The 22,862-nt window shown below is 37.6% G+C and overlaps 1 protein-coding gene across 10 annotated transcripts in view; it reads right to left on the bottom strand.

Moving 5' to 3' along the window:
- The window catches only part of CACNA2D3 (calcium voltage-gated channel auxiliary subunit alpha2delta 3), a 474,873-nt gene that overhangs the window by 288,643 nt on the left and 163,368 nt on the right, over positions 1-22,862 (bottom strand). The window lies entirely within an intron of this gene.

The raw sequence follows: 22,862 nt of genomic DNA, 5'->3' as shown, positions 1-22,862 counted from the left end.
AGTTTGCAGAGGCAGTGAGGTAAATTATAACAATAGCTCTCCATTTATCTTAGATTATAGGAGAATTGTGAATCACCCCACACTGCTTTCTTCCTCTACTGGCTGAAATCCCTCACCCACCACCACTGGTTCTTCCACCATGCATTTATCTACCATTTATCTAACCAGAAAATGTGCTCCAGCCTGCAAAGTCGAAAGGAAAGGAAAGGAAAGGAAAGGAAAGGAAAGGAAAGGAAAGGAAAGGAAAGGAAAGGAAAGGAAAGGAAAGGAAAAGGAAAGGGAAAGGAAAGGAAAGGAAAGGAAAGGAAAGGAAAGGAAAGGAAAGGAAAGGAAAGGAAAGGAAAGGAAAGGAAAGGAAAGGAAAGGAAAGGAAAGGAAAGGAAAGGAAAGGAAAGGAAAGGAAAGGAAAGGAAAGGAAAGGAAAGGAAAGGAAAGGAAAGGAAAGGAAAGGAAAGGAAAGGAAAGGAAAGGAAAGGAAAGGAAAGGAAAGGAAAGGAAAGGAAAGGAAAGGAAAGGAAAGGAAAGGAAAGGAAAGGAAAGGAAAGGAAAGGAAAGGAAAGGAAAGGAAAGGAAAGGAAAGGAAAGGAAAGGAAAGGAAAGGAAAGGAAAGGAAAGGAAAGGAAAGGAAAGGAAAGGAAAGGAAAGGAAAGGAAAGGAAAGGAAAGGAAAGGAAAGAAAGGAAAGGAAAGGAAAGGAAAGGAAAGGAAAGGAAAGGAAAGGAAAGGAAAGGAAAGGAAAGGAAAGGAAAGGAAAGGAAAGGAAAGGAAAGGAAAGGAAAGGAAAGGAAAGGAAAGGAAAGGAAAGGAAAGGAAAGGAAAGGAAAGGAAAGGAAAGGAAAGGAAAGGAAAGGAAAGGAAAGGAAAGGAAAGGAAAGGAAAGGAAAGGAAAGGAAAGGAAAGGAAAGGAAAGGAAAAGAAACCACTGAAATTATAACTGCTGCTACAAACAGTTTTAAGTCCCAGTCAGCTCTGATCAAGAGAAACATGCACAACACACTTCCAGGAACAAACCAGAAGGTCCAAAGTTCTGTAGCTGTTGATGCTCCTTGCCTTCTGTGGCTGTTGAATCTAAAACACACACACTGATGGAGAATCACAGACACAGTATGAGAATGGGGAGATCTAAGCTAACTCTGTGGTTCCACATGGAGGTTTTCACTTTTACTAAATCCTTATTCCATGAAACTGCCTACACTTCACAGGCTGGAAGCTCTGTGACCACCTTGACTTTGTACACTCCAATAAATCTGTCCTTGGCATGGCAGCAGCACAGCCAAAGGCAGGGATGGGAATGGGGGTTGCTCCTCCAGCCCAGGCTCTGTGGGGGGATTGCAGGACACACCTTGAGCAAACACTCAGGGCCAGCCTTGGAGCACACCTTCACAAAACCCCACTGGCACCACTGAAAGGGGCTCATGATAGACCTGGTGTGTTTGTGCAGTGTTAAATTTGTCATCTATTGGTTATTGAACTTCTTGGGCAGCCTCTCAAAGACTTACATATTAGATTTAGCTTTCAAAAAGAATCTTTCATGCCCTTCTAACAGTTACAATTCATTCCAAAGTAATAAACTGAATAAAGTGATCTGTCATGAGAAACATGTAATGCCCAAGTACCTACAGGGGCCACAGGAGAGCTGAGAAGGATTCTGTGCAAGGTCCTGTAGCAATGGCTCAAGGGGTAATGGCTTTAAACTGAAAGGCAGCTAGTTTAGATTAGATAGCAAGAAATATTTCCCTGTGAGGGTGGGGAGGTCCTGGCACAGGTTGCTTAGAGAAGTTGGGGCTGCCTCTGGATCCCTCAAAGTGTCCAAGTCCAGGTTGGACATTGGGGCTTGGAGCAACCTGGAACAGCAGTGGAAGGTGCCCCTACATGACAGGGTAGAACAAGATGGTCTTTCATATCCCTTCCAACCCAAACCATTCTATGTTTCTAATGAGAAGATGCAATTAAATGTATTTTCTATGACCAAACCATTATAATTAATGTTTTGGCTACTCCAGGACACAAAGATGAGTCAAACATGCTCACTAATTAGGCTTTCATCATAGGCCCTTGAAGAAATAAAGAGCAAATTGAAATTAAGAACACTTCTGTGTAACACTTAAATGGTTCAGAATGAGTTCTCACCAACTGGATATTTTCTGTTTCAGGTATCTCCCAACAATCCCTATAAATTATATAAGAACTCAATAATGTAAGTACCAATAAATACACATAAAAATTGTAAAAAGACAGAGCAATGACTTCTTTCATCTGAAAACATCTCAGGGGTCTGCTGTAACTATTGGCAAAAAATCTGAGATAACCATTGACTGAAAAACCTTGGGAGAAGGATTAAGAAAATGCAGAGATATTGCATATACAATAAACACAAGGTGCAGCTCAGTTTACAGTCCTTCCATGCTCTTAAATTGGTGACAAGAAATTTGCGTGCCACACTTTTGAGTTCAGAGTGTAACACTGTAATTCTAAAATGCCCTAATTTTTCTCACGTTTAACTCATTAATATAATAGATGTTGACACGTTACTAACTTCCACAAGCTTCTTAGACTACTCAGGTATTTCCTCAGCTAAGTAGAGGAAGCCTTTGCTTTACTACAGGTCTGACAGAGCCCTGCCAAAAAGCCCATCTTCTCCCCACAGCCTGAGCAGCTCTCACTATAAAAAATAAAACCACAACAACAAAACCAAAAATACATACAATTTTAAACACAAACTATATAGCCAATTTTTTGCACACATTTAGCAGGGCTATAATTTATCATCAGTTGCCTTTTTTAGACTATTTTATAAGAAACCAGTCTGTGCTTTGCTTGGATCTAACTGAATCACTTGTAAAGAAAAATCAACAACTTGAACATGAATTTTAATGGAAGTGGATTGTTTCTATTAATTTCATGGGGTTGATTGATGAGCAAAGCAACCTACTGATCTAAAGCTTGAGATCCTAACAGCATCTCCAAAAGCTGAAATACTGCAGGCACTAACCAAATCTGAGACCCGAGTAGCTCTTGCTCATTAGCAGTCCACTTGTGAAGTGCTCTTTCCCCATCACTGCTCCCTCCAAGCTTTGTTATTTAACATTCGACTGTCAAAATAAAATATATCTATAGCTATGTCACCCTTAAACTTTCAAATAGAGGAGGTTTTACCCTCTATGTCTGCTTAAAAAGTAATTTTTATTATCTGGTGTAGCTAGGAATAAATTATGTTTGCCATATAATATTTCCTAGAGAGCACAGGATTTTGGGGACAAAGACTGCCACCTTTTGGCAATACTTTGTAACAAAAACCCCCAGTTTCTTATGTAAATTATCTTATTCTAGGGAACATCTTTATTGTATTATTTTAGCATCTTATGTCCAGCAAAGTGAAGAACAAAACATTGGGTTTAACTGAAGCCAATCTGAAAGAATTCCAATTTTTAGGATTGTTGCATAGCAACATAGGTTTTTTAGCATGGAATCAGAGAAATCAGACCTAGGAGGTTTTTTTTTTTTCTGGAGGACACTGAGTGGATAGCTCTGGCACACACAGTTGAATATTACATAGGAAAACTAATTTTTTAAACATAATTTTTTAAATGCAATTTTTTTTCCTCATGCAGTACTGATTTAATCTTTGAGTAAGTCTACTGTATTTATTAGGTCAGAAGGTCTAAAAGTAAATTATTAATTTATTTATAATTTATATTATCAGAATATAAATAACCTACCAGAAACTTAAAAGGTATTTTCTACTTTTTTAATGCTTGATCTTGAAAACAAGGATTTTCATGATGTTTTGAGTGTTGGAGCTTTTCTAGTAGCTGAAATAAAAAGGGATAAAACCAGATTCCATCATACAGCACAAGGGGTACACTCCCAGGGATTCCACAGAAAAACTTTTCTATTAGGCAATACACCTGATGCAAAAAACCATCAGGGATGGTGGAATCACCAACCAGCACTGCGTGTCACAAGCACCATCTTGATAGAGCAAGACAAAGGAATTACTGAAATAAATAAATTAACATAATGTATGAAACATTTGGATTCCATTTCAGAAATGCAAAAGTGCACAGGTAGAATTCTTATAAAACATGGACAGAAACGCTTAGGGAATAATTCAAGAATGGTTTGAGGCTTCAGAAGAGTCCTTAGAGGTTCCAGAGAATACTCATAGCAAATGAAACATGCCATGAGTATGAACATTCACTGAGAGATCCAAAAGTGATCAGTAATACAGAGGACAAAGGAAGGGCCAAAACAGGACAACAGAGGGCCTGAGAAAACCTTGTAAATCAGCAGCATAGGAAAAATAATTATCCAAGTTTTTATTTTCACCAGTTAAGTAAAAGCCAGAACTCACAGAGAACAGCTGAGAAGATGAACGAAGATAACACTGAGAGAGCCAGATTAATTTGCAACTTCAATACGTGAAGAAATCAAAGTTGAAGAATGAACACAGAAATGCAGATATATTTTTGTTAAAACAATTGCAGAAAGATCAAAAGAGTATTTTACTGAGCTTCTCAGTGCTGAAATTCACAAAAGCAATCGGCCTTTTTCCAGACAGCTGAGCCATTTGTAGAAGAATGAAATTGTGAAGAGCTTCAAGAGGCAATCAGAATACTGAGGAGAAACAAAAGCACCAGGTGTGAGTAATCTTGGCACTGAATTATCAAGAACAGGAGGGGGAAAGGAAGTCAAACACTTTATAGGGGCATTTGGTTAGTTTGAGTTTGGGGAAAATTTCGAACATTAAGATACATATGCTGTATAAAAAAAAAATTAAAATCTAATTCACAAATAAACTAGTCTTACATAGAAGAATATAATTTTGAAACTTTAGCTGTTTTCAAAATCAGTTACATCTCCAGCATGTTAAAAACATATCTTTCTTCTACAAATGTTGGAGGGGTTTGGGGGTTTTTGGCATGGTTTTTGGGGGTTTTTTGTGTTTTGGTTCATGGTTTTTTTTGTGGGGTTGTTTGGGGTTTTTTTGGTTGCTAGTAGCTTTTTTTGTGTATTAAACACACATTAATCTATTAAAATCAGGAACTTGAACAGCACTCTACTCCTGATTTTAAGAATCTAAATACCATCAAAATTAAAAGCTCACGCCCTTTAAAGTCTGTATTGAAAACAAGTGACTAACCCCTTGCCATATGGAATTCCATTGATTTAACTGAATTTCAGCAGTATAATTCTGCTTTTACTAGTGGGAGTCATGAAAGCAGATGAAGGGTAGCAGAGCACAGCAGAGTCTACTACCTGTCTGGCACCAGAGCCATCCTGCACAGATGGAAGAGGGATATGGTACAGGCTTCCAGGCTTCCACACCACACAATTCACAGCTCTTTGGAGCAGGATAACAGTACATGCTGCTTAAAAACTATTTTGCTGCTGTCAGCAGGACTTCCATATGGGGACTGCCATGTTCCCACTGCACACATTACATGGCTTGCTGAAGAATGTGCCATTTCCAGCCTTTCCAAAATCATGTCCTGGTGGTCAGGCTTAATGTCTGCAATCCCCTCGGCCTTGATCATTTTCAACTGACTGAGGGAGTAAAGAAAAACATTTTTTTAGAACTGTTAGATGTAAAGGCTGGGATTAGGGTTGTAAAGCAGTATCATCTTGGCAGCCTCAACTCTTAATTCCTTTAGTGTTGAATTTTGGGAGACTTTTTTTTTTGGGTGGAGGGAGTGGGACATTATTGTTGTGTTGGGATTTTGAGGAGTTGTTTTGCATATGCTGCTTATTCTGTTAAAGTTAAGTCTTTTTCCAATAGGTGTTTGAACTGTTTGCCAAACGATATTCAAATAAAAATGTATAAGATGTTTCCCATGAATCCTTAAGAAGTATGAATGATGGCTAAGTCATACACTAATAAAACTTGCAAGGTCAATTTTATTACAAAATTGTGTAACAGACCGTGCAAATGGCAATTAAATCCTCGATTTTTGAAAGTTGGGATATTGCTTTCTTCTTCAGACATTCAGTAGGGATTTCCAAAAGCAGGCATTGAACCCCAGGGATCTCCACTGGTACATCTAGAAAAATATTTCAGTTCCTCATTAAGAGAAACAGCAAAAAACCAAAGAATAAGCCCTTTTAGAGTAGTAAAACAGTACAGTAGCTTAAGTACTACAATGGAGCATTCCTATGTATAAATATGGGTATTGATCAATTCGGATCCCATTTTGTTACAAAAGTTGCACTGACCACCATCACTCTTAACTCTCTCCTGAGGCAAGGTAAATGGAAGAAAGACACAACATTCTAATTTTAGTTTTTTGATAGGTGAGTTGTATATATGAACTTTTAACATCTGCAAAGAAACAGACAAAGAAGCAGGGAAATCTGCAACCAGCCCTACCCTGTTTATTCCAGCCCACACAGAGAGGGTGACCTCCAAAGGGATAAAGTTATTGTCCCACAGTATTTCACCAGGCAGCTACTTTGTACTTCAAAACTACTTTAGAATCAATGGAAAAACCCATCTTAAATAAAGACTGTGAAGAAGAAAGGTAGGTTAGAAGCTTACAGAAAGTCCCAATATTATTATTTCTGACCTGCTTATAGCAGTTTCACAGATAACACTTGCATTTATGCAGACTACACTGGCTTGGGCTCATTTCCCAGATCATTTACATTGTGATACAAGTTTGGACTGTTCTTAAAGAATTTTATCTCCATTTTAAAGGACTGCAGAAAAGGTAAAGAAAAATTTACCACTCTGAGTGAGCCAACACATAATATTATTATTTTGTTTATGAGTCCCTTCTCTATTTTGGTTTATGTCTTTCCTGATGCCATGGAAGTATCAAAGGATATGCTAATGATAAGCCTTAGTGGCAGTGCCAGATAACACTTTAAAGGTGAAATGCATAATTCTCTAATAACCTTGGTAGGATAGTCGACTTCCTTGAAACACAGTGCAAAGCCACTCTTTTTGCATCACATTACTCCATCTCAGACATGAAGAAATAAACCTCAGGTTTGGGGTGGGTTTTTTTCCCCCCCCTCTTTTGGGTATAATACATCTAGAGCTAAATTTTATTTGGAAGTATCACTTCTTTGAAATGGATAGTGGTTTGTTTCACGTTCAAAAGTTAAAAGGATAAAGAAAGAGATTTTGTCTCTGTAAGACAGCTGATTGTTTGCTGCAGATATTCTGGTAATACTGCACAAAAATATACTGCACAGCCACCTCACATTACAGTACTAAATTCTTGAGTTCTGTGTGGCAACTGCTATATTCAAATATTATTTATGTATAAAGATGAAACCTTGAAAAATTATGTGGTTTGCTCTGCTGAGATGTCTAACTATTGACATCCCCAAAGTAACTTGGACTTGTGTAGTTCTCAGCTCATTTAACAGATTTTACACAGATTTCTTCCACATCAATTAATATTGTCTAAAACATTATAAATTATGAAATTCTGTCAAGCTGAAGATAAATCAAATATTAGAAGCATTTCCAAATAACCTTCATCTAGCAATCATCACATTTACATTATGAAGCATCACAAACTCTGCACATCACTTCCCATTTTGCAATCAGAAATCCTACTTTATTCAGTCTACTTTGTCTTTGCACATGATTATAAGGCAGCAGTTTTACTTTATTCTAAAAACTCAAATGCAAAGGAACCTTGCATTTTCAAGCCATATAATATTATTTTTCAGCAAGTCTAAGAATGAGAATTTTACATCTACTATTTTGTCTTAAATCAAAGCTATGAGATGTTAATTAGTAGCAAGCTAGCTGGCTTTACAATATGGAAAGGCTTGAATTAAACATCTCAAACCTGACACTGTACAGGAGTGTCAGCAGTGCACCAATATCCAACTTGTCACAAATAAAACCTTCCCCTTGCCCCAAAAGGTGATAAACATGCACTGTTTATTTTTAATTTTAGTAATATTAACTGAGAAGGTGTTGATTTTTAACTATTACTCTTCACTCTTTCATGTGCTTCTTTATCCTATATATTAGCATTGCATACAGTGGGGAGAGCAAGAAAGAAGAAATGTGCTTTGTATTTGGAGAGGCCAAAGGGAAAATGTGAGGTTATTTGCTGTGCATTCCTGTTAGAATTCATTCTACTCCTGTGAAAGGTAAACCTACCTGCCACAGGCATTTACTGGGGAATGTTCCACTGCAATACAGAAATGAAGCCATTGATGATGCTCCTCCCAATGGAACCACACATTCACTCACACCCATTTGCAGGTCTCCAGCAGCTATTTAAAAGCTGTTTTTGCCAGGGTCCCCAAGTAAGAAATTCAGTCAGGGACCTCAGGAATGGCATCCAGCAGAACCCATACTTTGCCATTCCAAGAGTTTAGAGGGCAAGTAGAAAGTGGTCAGGATCAGCTACAACACATATTCATTCATTCAAGAGGTTCAAATTCATCCTTTGGCAAATCAGGATTTAGAAGTTTGAGATCACCAGACAAAACACCACCAAGACCCCCCCTTGCTCTGGGATCAAGAATCCCATTATTCATATTGCCTACTGATTAAAATTTCACTCAAGAATGCCAAACTTGATACCATTTTCTCAAAAATTATCGCAAATCTCTTGTTTTTATAAGTTCCAAACTTACACAGGGTGACAGGGAAGGAGTTTGCCTGATGAGAGAGAGTTCTGCCTCACCAGAGCTGGGCAGCTCCTGGCACAAGAATCAGCACATTCTGTCTAAGCACAAACAGGTAAGTCTTTTTGGAGAATTCATTTTGGTTCCCTAAGAACTTAATAAGCAAATAAATACTCTTAGATTTAGGAGTGCTTTCTAAGAGATACCAGGACAGAATCATCATCTGCACAGATGCTTGAACAGCAGTGAGAGAAGCCAGTTCCATCAGAGGGATAGAAACCATTCCAATTTCAATTTCACATCAAGTGCTAACAGAGGATTTTAGAGCAGGCGTCTGACCCAGCCAGCACTCCTCTGGTTCCAGAGTGATTTGGCTTCCACACAGGCTCCCTTTCACAGTCACTCATTGCAATCTCTTCTTCAGAAACACAGATTTGGAAACTTCAAAGCCAATTAATTCTGTCCTTCAGTCTGAGAGAAAAACCACAAATCTTACTGTGTCTTCAGCCTGACCATGGAGAGAGGAAAACAAAATCAAACCAGCTGCTCCTTCAGGTGGCAGAGAAAGTGAACTGGGGGGGAGGGAGGTTTAGGAATACTGTGCCTTCCTTATTAACATGCAGGAAGATTAATATCCCAGGTACATCTCTGTATTTGCATCCATGGAATTATCAGGCAGAGAGTGAGTGCTGAGATCTGTAGATCCTTCCTGGGGATAAGAGGGCTAAAACAGCCAGAGAGCTGCAGAAATGGGAGAGAGCTCTGCTCACAAGCCTCCCTCCACAGAAGGCTACAGGGGAAAGGGGCACAGCTGTGGGGGAATGCTAATTCTGGGCTGGTTTATTGTCTGCTGGAAGTAATGAAATGAGCCATAGTGGCATTTCATCCTTGAGGTTTAAGGTTTATTTTCAAATCCAAGGAAAATGAATCTCAGGGATATGGTGAACTCAGATTGACAGATTTCACACAGCTTACCCCAAAATTAATAAATGCCTTGGTGGTGTTCCTTTTCTTTTTTAATTAAGTGACATCCAGATAGAGTAGACAGAAGTATTAAAATTAAAGAATACACCAAATCTTATTACTAGTTCTGCTGTTCCACAATTCCAGTGAGAATTTTACCATTTCCAGAAGCTCTCTATATGTCTGACTAGTTTTTGTCTTGTTCTGAGGCAAATTTGATGCCAATTCCAGAAGATAGGGAAAGTGCCATACAGAATTCATTTCAGCTGCAATTCCTATTTCAAAGTCTCTCTTTGAAGGTAGCACATGAGCAGATTTGATATTCTCAGAACATATGCATTCAGTGCATATCTACATTGCCTGACAGTTTAAGTGAGACATTTAAATATTCTCTCTGGATTGCAGTGTTCCACATTTCACCTACATCCCACAAAATCCATTGCTCTCAACCTTTTCCTTCTACATCACACAGTACCTATCATGACATAGTCTGAGTTGTGAAGAACATTCACAGAGGAGAAATACCAGGTATTCCCTATGGCAAAATTCAGATTAATTGCTAAAATGAGAAAGAGATAAAAAACACAGCTTGGGGGCCACTGTGCTACAGTGTCTCTTGCCAAAGGCAAGTTTCTGAGGAAGAAAAATGGTCCTTTATGAACTCTCAAAACTGTCAGTGCAAGAGTTGCACATATGTCAAAACTAAAGAAAACTAAATGGCCCTCAGGTTTAGAAATAGATCTTGATTTCAAATAGAAACAAAAAGCATAAAGCTGTTTTTCAAAAATTAGCTAGATTAAAAACTTATCAGGATTGTATGTGTGTGTGCAATGTGAGAAGGACAACTCTGGTACAAGTGAGAGAGACCTCTGAATACACAACAGCCAAAGATCTGGGTAATTGCATTCTTAAACTCTTATTTGGATAGATGGATTCCAGATTTGAGCCGACCTTAAAAAAACACTCTCCTTGCAACAGAAATTGTTGAGCACTGAAATTTTCTTAGTTCACTTCAGTTTCATTAGCTTTCTACACAGAAATCTCTCCTTGCTAGGGAGCTGCTGAGTCTGTCCTGTTCAGGCTCTAAGCACCCCAGAGCTACACTGGAATTCCCTTCCTACACCTGGGAGCAGGTGGGTGCATTCAGAACACAGAGCCCATCAGAATTGTCTCAAAAGTGGCCAAAAAAAAGAAATCCAAGGAAATAAGGTCCAAAGTAACCATCCATTATGTATGATAACATTCCAGGGTTATTGGGTTATTCAGTCTGAGAGAGAAACCACAAAGCTTACTGTGCCTGCATCCTGAGCATGGAGAGAGGAAAAAAAATCAAACCAGCTGCTCCTTCAGGTGGCAGAGAACCTGCACTGGGGAGCAGGGAGGTTTAGGAATACTTTGCCAAGCTTCCAGTCTGCAGCTCTGGGACTTCACAAGAGCTGAGCAGCCTCCCTTAGGCAGTGCCCTGGAAAACAGAGCAGCTGCTTGCTCTGCAGCCCTGCCCACCGTTCGTGATGCTACTCACTCCCACCTCGGCTCTTTTCTTCAAGAAGGAGGAATTCACATTCTTGCAACAAAGACATTCCAACCTGCAATTGCCTTTGCTTCTCTCCTCTGAGCTTTTAAAGTCCATTATTGCTTTCCTAAGACCTGAATCCTGCAGTGCTGAAGTTGCAGCTGTGCTGTGACTCGTGATGTTAGCAAACGGCTGACACAGAAATGAGAGAGTTCACAGGGGCCTTTATTACACCCAAAAGCACAAGGTGAAAATCCTCAGCATAAACCTGAACACAGCTACCAAGCCCCGAGCCAGGCTTTGAGCCTCAGATGGGATGTGCTGAAGCCTGAAGGGTGAACACCAGGTGGCTGCTCCTGCTGCACCACAAGACTTTGGTCACCAGCAGGTGACAGCTTATGATGCTTCCTGGTGCCAGTCACTACACATCACAGTAACATTTGCACTCAGCTACCAGAAACCTACATGCTTTTTTGATAAAAAAAATATTAATCTGTGTTCAAGGATTGCAAATGTCTTCTCTGAGTTTCTACGAATATAAAAATGTGATTTTTCTCAGTTTTTTTTACCTTTTAAAAACTTATTTAACTCTCTATTTTCTATCAATTCAGAATCTCAGAATTTTTCAAAAGTTTTTTCTTTGCTTTTCTGTACTACTTATTTTGAGATTAAAAGGAATTACAACAGAAACACTGTAAGTGCCAAATAGCATTACTGGGCAAGGAGGAGAAGCAGCTACAGAGGGAGCACTGGTTAAGACACCTGGAACACTGAAACTGCTTCCCACACCCCAAAAAGGGGATGGGGAGCTCTCCAGATCTGCATTTAGATGCTAGAAGTTAAGACTTGGAAACGAGGTCCTTTTCAGTTGTTGCACAGGGAGGACATTTGAATTTCTCTATTCTCTTCTGCTAAAAAATTATTGCATGTATTGAAAACTCTGAGGTTCATACCAAGCCTTGAGATCTTTATGGATGATGAGATGGAGAAGCTGGGTTTTAGCAGAACATCACAAAAGATGAGAACATCACCTTTACTAACAATACAATCATATTAAGTTTACAAAGTTTAATATGACTTTTATTCTGAAGTTTTACTTCGCATTTATTATTATTTTATTTTTATCTTTACTATTTTTTAAAAAATCACAATGCTGCATGTTATAAAGAAATCGCTGGGAAAGACCAAATTATCTCTGCTGGAATTTGATAGGACAGTGGAGCACCTACTCTGAGACTGCCAAGTTATGATTCACAGAGCAGAGTCAAGGTTAGACCCAGATGCCAATAAAGATTCATTAAGTATGAAATACAATATCAGCAGTGTCTTTGTAATGACCCAAACGCTAATTTTGGCTCAGAGTACTCAAATTCCCCAATGAGAGAAAGGGAAAGGGGAACAATTTCACAGCTTTTAAGCATGAATGTGATGATATGTAAAACACTGGAAAATATATAGGGAACTATGCAAAAGTGAGAGTAGGCAAGTGAAAATGCAATACTGCAAATTAAAAGTGTTTAGTTACATCTTTCTTTTTTATTCTAAATCAAACACTTATTCCTTTTTCCTAGTTATTTTATTATGACTACTGCACAAAAAAAAGCTAAAATTATTTCCATCATCTAATTCATAGATAATGCAATACCAGCAGACTAATCAAGCTTACTAACACTACAGCACTCAGAGAAAAAAATAAAAGTCATGTTTAATTTGTCTATTCTCAACTCTTCATGAATCAACAGCAAAAGAAAATTACTAGAAAAGGAAGGCTGTATTTTCAAAAGAAGCAGAATTGTACAGGAGGAAACACGGAGTTTAAAATGCCCTTTTTGAAGGAAAAATGGAAATAAAATACATACAACAACAAAATGAAATCTTACCCCAATAAAAAAGTATATTAACCACTGTGTTTTTATTAAATTTTATAGGCTCTTTTCATGCCAGTATGTAATACTTGTTTGTCTCCCAAAAAACATTATGAGAAACTAATACTGAAATCAGACTGAATGAAATTTCATCCAGGATTTAATTTTATGTTCCTTTACTTTGGTCTGAAATTAAATGTTCAGCCACTGAGGATTGCAGTACAATTAATTTCTGGAGTAAAAATCACCATAGCACTTTCCCATTTCACTTCTTAAAACATTAGTGCTTTGTAACACAAATAAGAGGAAACAAATAACAGATATTTATAATAGATAATGAAGACATTTCTCCTGCAAAACATTTCCTTAAATTCAGTCCCATTAGCAATAAGTCAAATGTGCCATTGCAGGCTGGCCCAAGCCCTCTGTGAAATCAGCTGCTGGTGTTAATAATTTCTGTCTGGACAAAGGTCCACACTGCAATCAGGATGGCTCAGTCAATGTGTTAACTGTGACAGACTGAATGCAGGGGATTAAGCAGGTTTTGAAGCTAAATTATTTTTGTCACCACACACGTAGACTGAAAGGAAAAGCAGCCAAATTTACTGTCCAAGATGTTTTCCTTTGTGCCAGCAGCAATGATAACACAAAAAAGCGTTTTATGTGATATAAAGAAAAAAAGACATTTCATTACTTTTATTTTTTTAAATCTGAATATATTTCATATATGGCATCACACATTTTTCTACACCAGAGCTTTAAATTTTTGTGGGGTGCAATGAGTGAATGTCTGTGATTTTATCTTGTCCTGGAAGTGCCTTGGAATACTTTTATTCAACAAATTAAAATTAACCAGAAATCAAGTATACCGTCCACATCAGCAGCCACAGGAGTCCCTGCCACGTAAGATTTGCATGAAGAGTGTGGATTTATCTGGTAGGGAGCACAGCAAGTGTAGGGCTACAGCCCAGGACTGGCACTACAGTCTCCTGGAAGAAATGCACAGTGTTTGTGCCTGTTTATAAATGCCAAGTCTCTGAATTCCTGAACAACATCATACTTACACCTGAAATGTTGAGTTACACCTGAAATCCTCCTGAGTCCTGCTTTACAGCATAATCAGAAAAATGCAAGATCAATTTTTGTCTGTGACAGGAAGCACCACGTTACCCCACAATTCTCACCTTCCCTGTTGCAGAACGAAGCTATTTAAAACTTCATTCATGCATAATATATGAAAGGCTTCTACATTTGTCTTAGCACTGCTACTTGAGATGAAACATTTTGGTTATGTCATTTAGCAGACCTAGATTTTGTGTTGACTATATCCTATTTATATCCCTTTTACTCAAGGAATCCTCCAGGAACAGCTGGACTTTTACAATTTGCAATTACAGAAGATAATGTTTCTCCTTTACCTGCCACATTCTAACGAGCTACCAACAGTAAAAAACATATAAGCCTACAGATTGTCACAATACGTGCCATAAAAATGTTTTAAGAACATATAAAAGCCATTGTTTTGTACTTCACTTTTTAATCATTTTTAAACCATGCTCTATTTCTCTGCTAGTTCTGTAATAAAACCACATCCTTTTCTGTGCTATCACCTGACTGTATCATCACAGATTATGATGACACAACTACATTCTCTCACCTGTCCCACTCATATATAGAAAGTCTTGCAAAACTCCATCTGCAAAGGTCTGAGTTTCTCCTGAGCATTGCTTTGGGTTTGCACAAGGCAGCCTGGCCAGCACCACCTGCATGGCTCAGAAAACAAGGTGATAGATGAGAAGAAAAAGACACAAGCATGTAGCATTTTGCAAATAAAATATCACTTTTAAAATAAGAATACAGCAGCATCCAAAGAACTGTGTTATAAGCTCAGACTGCCTGATCTTTCAAAAACACAGAATTCATCAAATAACTTTTTAAGTTGAACTCTGCTGAGCCATGAACAGAATCTCAGCACTGAGTGCCAGCACAGAGATACACAAGAGAGCTCCCAAACCCTCTGCAGCAGTGATTGCTGGAGTAAAGAACTTGAATAGGACAAAAGCCTTTGTCTGTTTCTCCATAAATGATTTCAGCTTATGGCAATCAGTGTTTTATGGGCTTCCTGATTTAAAGGTTGTCCATTAGTATATTAATTAGCCACCTATGGACTCATCTTTTATCAATTTATCCAATCCCTTATTGAACTTCTGTCAAAAATAAATATCAAGAGGTTAGGGATTTAATTACCAGATCATGAGCATGGAGTTATCTAAAAGCAAAAGGAAAATAGCTATTCCCATTTCAACAACGATTCGTAGTGACATTTAAATGAAAATTGCTGAACTCACAAATCAAGGCAAAATTTCCATTTTTTTATGTCAAAAACATTCCCATTAAGATTATTTAGTTTTCTTAAACCCATCCCAACGGTAATATTTTTCAAGTGTAAAAAAGTGAAACTCCATAAATATCCATAGATGTAACACAATTAAGATAAATGCAAAATTAATGACTCAAGAATTACTAATTTACTGGCACATTTACAGAGTGCTAAATTACCATCTCACTACAAGTTATGGGAAATGAGTTATAAGAGTATGATTTTACTGACAAAACCCAGTTATTTCAATATAATGGAAAATTATAAGCCAATCTTTTTTAATAATAGATGTTATTCTAGCATGCTCAGTGTGTTAAAAAAGGAGAAAATCCCTGTGTTGTGTTAGCCCCAATGGGTTTCAAAACCAGAAACTCCACTGATGAAAAACCAAGGTATAAACTAGCAAACAAAGATGTTTACCAGGATTCTCCATTAACCTGTGCCAAAGGTTTACCAGCTACAGTGGTTTTAAACAATCTCTTATCCTCACATTTAAGAATTAAAGAATTACCCTGACATGTCCCTGAATTTTTTTCCGAAGTATAGAAAGCTGCCCTGTAATCCTTGTGGGAGGCTGTAGTGTATAGTCCAGGTTATGATACACCTGGCAAGAGTGATGTGAAGTTACATGAAATCTCCAAATGCTCCCTAACTCTTTTTCTGCACACAGATTTTGCTGTGCCTTTTTCTGTGCCTTGCTTCTCCAGTTCCAGCTTCTTTTTAAAACAAAGACTCACAGGTACAGAGCATTTCTCTCCTTCTTGCTTGTATATATTACTGCTCTTAAATGACCCATTGAAAATACAGGGCACAAGATTTTTCTGCAAGGTAATATTCTGTAGTGCTTTGTGCCACAATGATTGCTGTAATTTAAACTTTACATTTAAAAAAAACCCAGACTAATCAATAAAATTTCAATTTATAGTATTAGTTTGGAACTGTTTGTTTCTTACATGAAACACCTCTTTTGTTATGATTTACTCAAACAATTTGTCCTCCTGGAGTACTTGCACAGCACCAGAAGCAATCATCCAAGATATGCTGTGCTTGCTTAAATGACAGAGAAATGCATGTGGGCCAAGAATACATGGCTTTGTATCTATTCATGTGGAGGTAAAAGAAATTAAAAAGTGATCTCTATAACTTATTGTTTGTTCCCTTCACTGCAAATAATTTTAACACATACACCAAAGGTAATGTGGCATAATTACATGGCATTGAAATCAAGATGCTCCTGAAATAAGTGACTAAACTTGTTCTTACCATAGCCCCTGCAGCAATGATTAGGATAACTAATCTATATAGCTAATTATATTCTTCCTTCCAGATGTAAAATACTACAAAATCAAAGTTCACACTTTTGCTCCACCCACGCAGGGATTTATAACTTTGTGTCTCCTCAAGACAGAAAAGCCAACTGCAGCCCAGGTGTCAGGCTCTGCACCTGCTCCCACCCAAGTGTGCTGCAGCTCTTGCCAAGCTGGGGGCCTCAGCTGTTCCTGCCACAAACCCTAAATCTCCAACAGAAATGTATTAGGATGCTTTTGGCTGTGCACATGGAAAGCTTTGCCTAGACATTTTTGTGAAATCTCACATTCAGAGTCTGTCTTTGGAAGTAATTTAAAATCCATTAACATTTTAATTTTAAGCATAATTCGACCAATTAGTTAAATTGATCAACAGCAAGACTATGATTTTGGTAAGAGTCTTTCCACCCCTCCTATCAGCCCTAAAGCTGGTGGGTCTCCAGTGTCACAGACTGAAGCCCCACAGAATTTGTGCACTATGAGACTCAGGATGAGCCATTTTTGTCCAGCAAAATCTCAAATCTATCAATATCTGCCATGTGTGAGCCACCTTGCCTTATTCCCTAGGAAAATGAAATTTTAAGTCTTGTTTATATTTTACTGAACCTCTAGAGATTCAGGTTTCTGATTTGAAACATTTTTGCTCGGACACCCAGGGTTTGAGCTGAGCTCAGCTTTCTGCAGCCACCATGCGAAAGGAACTGATCACCTCCAGACAGGAGGAGATTCTCACCCTCTAGTACAGCATGCAACAGCAAAGCACACTTTAGCCCAGCTACACACAAAATATCAGACCTGAAGGGACCTATAAGTAATTTGACCATTTCCCTAAACACCTGTAGAGTCGCCAGAGTTTTTAAAAATCATCCAAATGGGGAGATGGTTCAATAGAATTCTAATTCAACACCACCATTTCCATAAGAAAATAAAAAGATAGTGTCCATCATATCATCCAACTCATTCCTGTCTCCCAACTCTTTCCTGGGCCTTACTCTTACAAGTGTTTTTCATGTCATGCAATGAACAAGATCCTAATTAATCTAAGGGAAAGAAAGCCTCTCCTAGCTTTTTGTTTTGGGGTTTCTGCACAGGGTAATTCTTTGGTCTTAAAATTCTCAGGCTATTCTGCACAGCTGTGCCACAGCTCGGTGGAGTAAAAGTAAGGGAGATAAAGGAGAGGTGAGCAAGCACCTGTGGAAGCCAGAAGGGAGTTTTGTTTTTTTTTTGAAGAGCCACTGCCAATTTGTAAGTATGTCAAAGTACAGACCCGGAAAATCCAGAAGTCTAACATTAGCAAACAAAACTTGAGCCTTTTTCTTAGTATCATCAAAAGGAAGATGAGTTTTGAACATTTGAAATTCTAGTTACAGTATCAAATCTGATGCTTTATTGCAGCTGTATTTCAGCCAGCTGTTAAAATACAGTTCAAAACAAGACCATTAACTAAATGTTTGGTTAACTTACTCTCAAAATGAGCCCCTGCTTTTCCAGAAGAAATAAAGATAAAAGAGTTTATCTCATTGTTGGCCTGCTTTTGTCTCTCAAAACCATTTCATACACCAGCAGTAGTGATAATCCTGATGTTTTGATTTAATTCCAGCAGAAATTGTGACCACCTAAAACTCAGTGCTGCTGGGAAGAGTTTCTTTACCCCCATTCCTCTCGGCAGCTCCCTGGAAGGATCAGAGAGCCCATGAGCTTAAAAAGGACACTGTGAGAGTTCGTGCACCTCTCCAGTCTTAAAGAAACTTTCAGCTGGGAGAAGGAGCACAGTGGGTTTATTTTATAAACCTATAAAGTATAATTCCATTCAAATTAGAAGCTAAAAGAAACTGTAGTGTCCAGAGAAAATAAGATGAGGCAGAATAACTTCTGAAGCAGTAGGTGTTAAAAATCCAAAAGGTGAGAGAGCAAGGAAATGCTCTGACCACTGCTGGGCATGTTTGGAATACAGAATCAGCTGTTAGAGAAAAAAAAAATCAACTAAACAGGAAGTATTTTAGATTAAGCAGGCCTCTTCCTACCTAATTACACTAGAGTCAAACTCAAGAAAGGTGGGAGTGAAGAGGATAAATGGGGTATTTGCCCTCGGCTGTGTGTGTAGGAGCTGTTCTCATGCAATGGGGCTCCAGGGGCAGGTGAGGCTGAGCCAGCACTCCTGACCCAGCCCAGTCCCTGCTGGAAGCTCCATCACAGAGCAGAGGAAAGGGTTAATGCTCATAAAAAACCACTCATGAATTCTCTTTACACCTCTTTTCACTGAAATGCTTCTGAGCACTTCAGAATGAAGAATCACACAGAGATGATAGTCTCTCTCCTCCTCAAAATATTGATAAATGACCATTCATTAAATGCCTCCAAGAAAGCTATTAACAGGCTCCTCCTCACTGCTGCTCCTGGTGCTCCCCCACGCTCCACAGATGGAGCAGAGGAGTTGGCATCATTCATGGAATGGGAAAAGGAGGCAGCAGCTTGGAATCCTGCTCTGCACAGGCTGAGCAATCTCGAAAGGAAGAGACCCTTTTTATTATCTAAGCATTATAACAAATGAACACAAGATTTCAGAAAACAGGTTAAAGTTACATGAACAGCAAGTTATAGTGCATCTTCTCAAGACAATATTTATAGTCAATTAAAAATAGGTATTAATAAACCCTCTAAAATTGATATGACACTGAACATCTATCATTTCTTTGATATAAAAGTACTAGTATTTATTTTTTTAATTCCAACAAATAGATTCAATGATACGTATTTACAATATGAGATCAGGATCCTAATCGAAAATTGAGAAGATGACAGTTGTGCAAGTGAAATTAAATTTTAATTAAAACATTATTTGAAGTGACTAGTTTAAACCCCACACTGAACAGAAATCTGGACAATGTGACTTTGTTAAAATAATTAATATTAATGTAAAGCACTAAAATATGCTAATACCCTAAAACACTGATAAGAAAGAAGGATAAATGAGACTAATTTATCCTACTTCATTCTTCCAAAACTACTTTACTGGTTTTTTTTCCTGCTCTCTGAAACACTATTTTATATTGACTGCAGAGACTGAATGGTATGTACTGCTGCAGTGAAGTCTAATACAGGAACTAATCTGTGAAGTGGCTGGATTTCCTCACTGTATTTTCACATAAATGCTACATAGCTGAATGCACTATCTTTAAATACTTTTTCCTTCTTTTCTTGGCACTGCAGGTGAGACCATCATAATTGCCTCTGCAGCAAATGCTTTGAAGTTTTCTTTACAAGTCTTAATTTTTATCCTTTTTATGTTATGACTACTTTTTCTTTTTTCTAAATTTGAACTTCAAGAAATTCACTAAATTTCCTAAGACTGACTGGACCATGGATTCTTTTTTTCCTTTAGCATACAAACAAGCCAGGGTTTTTAAAACAGGCAAAATCCAAAAATGGTTCAAGATGCTTTACTTTTTGTAGATATTTATTTCAAACTGTACCCAGACTGTGACAGCTCCACGTTTGCAGAGCTGTAGCAGAATTTCCTCCAGCAGGGATGAGCTGGGAGCAGGAATTCCTGAATATTGCACATCCTGTACATGACTCCCTGGAAATCCTGGCAAACACATAACCCCTGAAACATCTCCCTGAAGTTTTCACTGGTTTTCTTTTCATTCCCTCCCTCTGAGCTTTTCCATGTTTCACCTCTTCCCCCCTACCAGGAGCTGTTCTGACAGCCCAGCTAACCTGGGCTTCAGGACATTCATGAGAGTTAAATATTTCATCAATGCACTTGGGCTCCCTGCTATGATTCAGAGAGGTCTACAGACAGAAAAACTAACTTCCATTAAAGCAGTCTATTCCATATTTATTCCATTACACTCATAGGGTGGGTATGAGGCAAACTGATTGTACCTATTTCATTCATTCCTCGTGTTTACCAGCAAATGCACCTGAGGATGGTCTGAGCTCTCACACCACAGCCACAGGAGGGGAATGAAGGTTAAGAAGAAAAGTCCACCCACACTCCAATGAAAAGAGATTTTTTTTCCCCCCCCTTTCTGAACTCGTAGCACTATCTGCTTACAAATACAAAAATTTTTTGGCAAACTCAAAGAACTAAAAAGAGAAGCAGCAATGTGGGATTTAATGGATCTGCACTGAAATAGCCAATCCCTCATTTGTTGAATATCCTAAATTCTACGCATTTACCAAAAGCAATCTTCAAGTCCAATAGCAATAAAGAAGAAAAATATTTACTGTGTCTTTAAATATTCTCCGAATCATGACTATCAAGGTTATGTATTGTGCTATTGAATACTCTACTGTCAGTGGATTGTTATTCATCTTTTCATTTTCCAATGCATTTTAATTTTCAAAAAAGTAAAAATAAAGCTCTTCATGCTTTCAAGAGCACAAATTTATTACTGACACATGAAGGAGACCAGTAAAACTATGAGCAAATTTAAATGACACCAAAATTAAATAGCAACAATTACAGTTAAAATACTAAATGTGAATACAAAAATATTGCTGAAAACCTTTAATTTGTTAGCAGTAATTAGCACAACTGTAGCCATCTCTCCTTTATTCATTATGCCTTTTTTCTGTCAGTTAAAACTATTTATAGTGATACTGGGTTGATTCACCATAATTTCTTTCCACCCACAACCATCTATAATTTTTTTCCCCCCAGTAATTTTATAAACTTAATGTTGAGGTTCTTTTCTTTCATTTCCATCTGCAGATTAAAAAAAACCCCTCACTTACTATATTTATTAAAAAAAAAAAATCAGGGGTCAATACAGCCCGCATTGAGCTGCAGCTGTAAAGAGTACACATTGATATTCATTTTTCTTCTAATTCTACAGATGCAAATTAGCTCAAGGAAGGAACTTGGTTTATTCTATCTTTGAAGTAGTGAGCCTAGAAAAGTAATATGTTTTGACATTAAAGATCTATTTCTATTATATTATATAAATATAAAATATGAATGATTGTTTGCTTCTCTTCAAGAATGCCATTCCCGATCTAGCTTTGATCAAAGTGATACAAAATCAGAATGAATATACAGTGCAATAAAATACACAGTGGGCATTCAAGCCAGTGCACATTTTAAAAAGTCTCAAAAAAAAAATCAGTTGAAAATTCACCTGGAATATTCTTCACTGTTGCCTCAAAGAGGAAGGAACTCACCACTAAGTTACACACTAAAAATAAATTCCAAGTACACTCAATGAAAGATTAAAGTATTTGGAGGAGGACTGTAAATAAAGCTACAATTATTGACTACAGTATTCAGTATTAATTTTTTACTGAGCTTTCATACACTCCATGGAAATCTTTTGTAGTGCTCTGAATAAAGAAGCACTCCTTAGCAACTTTCACTCTCAGCTTTGAATTACTTGCAGCGATTTTTGCTCATCAAATCAAGTTCATTTTGCACTCATTAACACATCACTTTAAATAAACATTCATTTATTGACCAGGACACCAATTTACCAGTACTTGCCTGGAAATATCTGAATGCAGTATGTGCTGTTTAATACTTTGTTACATATATATGTAACATATACATGCAGAAAAACCATAGTAAATTGCAGCTGTTGATACGGCAGATAGAAACCCCAAAATGCACATCTAAAGATCTGTACCCACACAAATATACATGTGCATACTAAAATGTGCACACCACATCTGTATATGAGCAAGCACAAACATCACATACATTACTTTAACTGTGCATAAACCATATCATCCTAATAGTACCCAAAAAAAGCTTAAAGACTGGTGTAAAAATCATCAGTGGAAAAAAAATCCATTTCTCTTCATTGCAAATGTTTGTTAAATGTAAATGCTGATATTCTACTCCTTGGAAGAACATTTGTCTGCGTGTGGAATTTCATGATAAAAGGCTTTAGAGTCCCAGGTTTCTCTAGATAAACCCCGCTGGTTTACTGATGCATGAATGCACTGAAATTGAATTACTGTACAACAGCAATTACTTTTCACAGTACAGTTATAATGAGAATCGGCTTCACAATGAACACCAGGTAGCTATAGTAGGAAAAGTTAATAAAAAGAAGCCTCTTATTTGCATTTTCCACTGCAGCAAGTGTAGTTGCCTTAAAGAAAAACCATCCTTAACACTTGATTTGCCATCACAGCAGTGAATCAACTATAATTTTATAGCGCTTCTTTATTTGCAAGGAAATATTAATGAAAATCAAAATTTTAGTACTAAGCTAAAGTTATAACAATAGC

Source organism: Passer domesticus, chromosome 9 (assembly GCF_036417665.1).
Source record: "Passer domesticus isolate bPasDom1 chromosome 9, bPasDom1.hap1, whole genome shotgun sequence".
Classification (NCBI taxonomy): domain Eukaryota; kingdom Metazoa; phylum Chordata; class Aves; order Passeriformes; family Passeridae; genus Passer; species Passer domesticus.
This window is presented reverse-complemented; position numbering and strand designations above follow the sequence as displayed.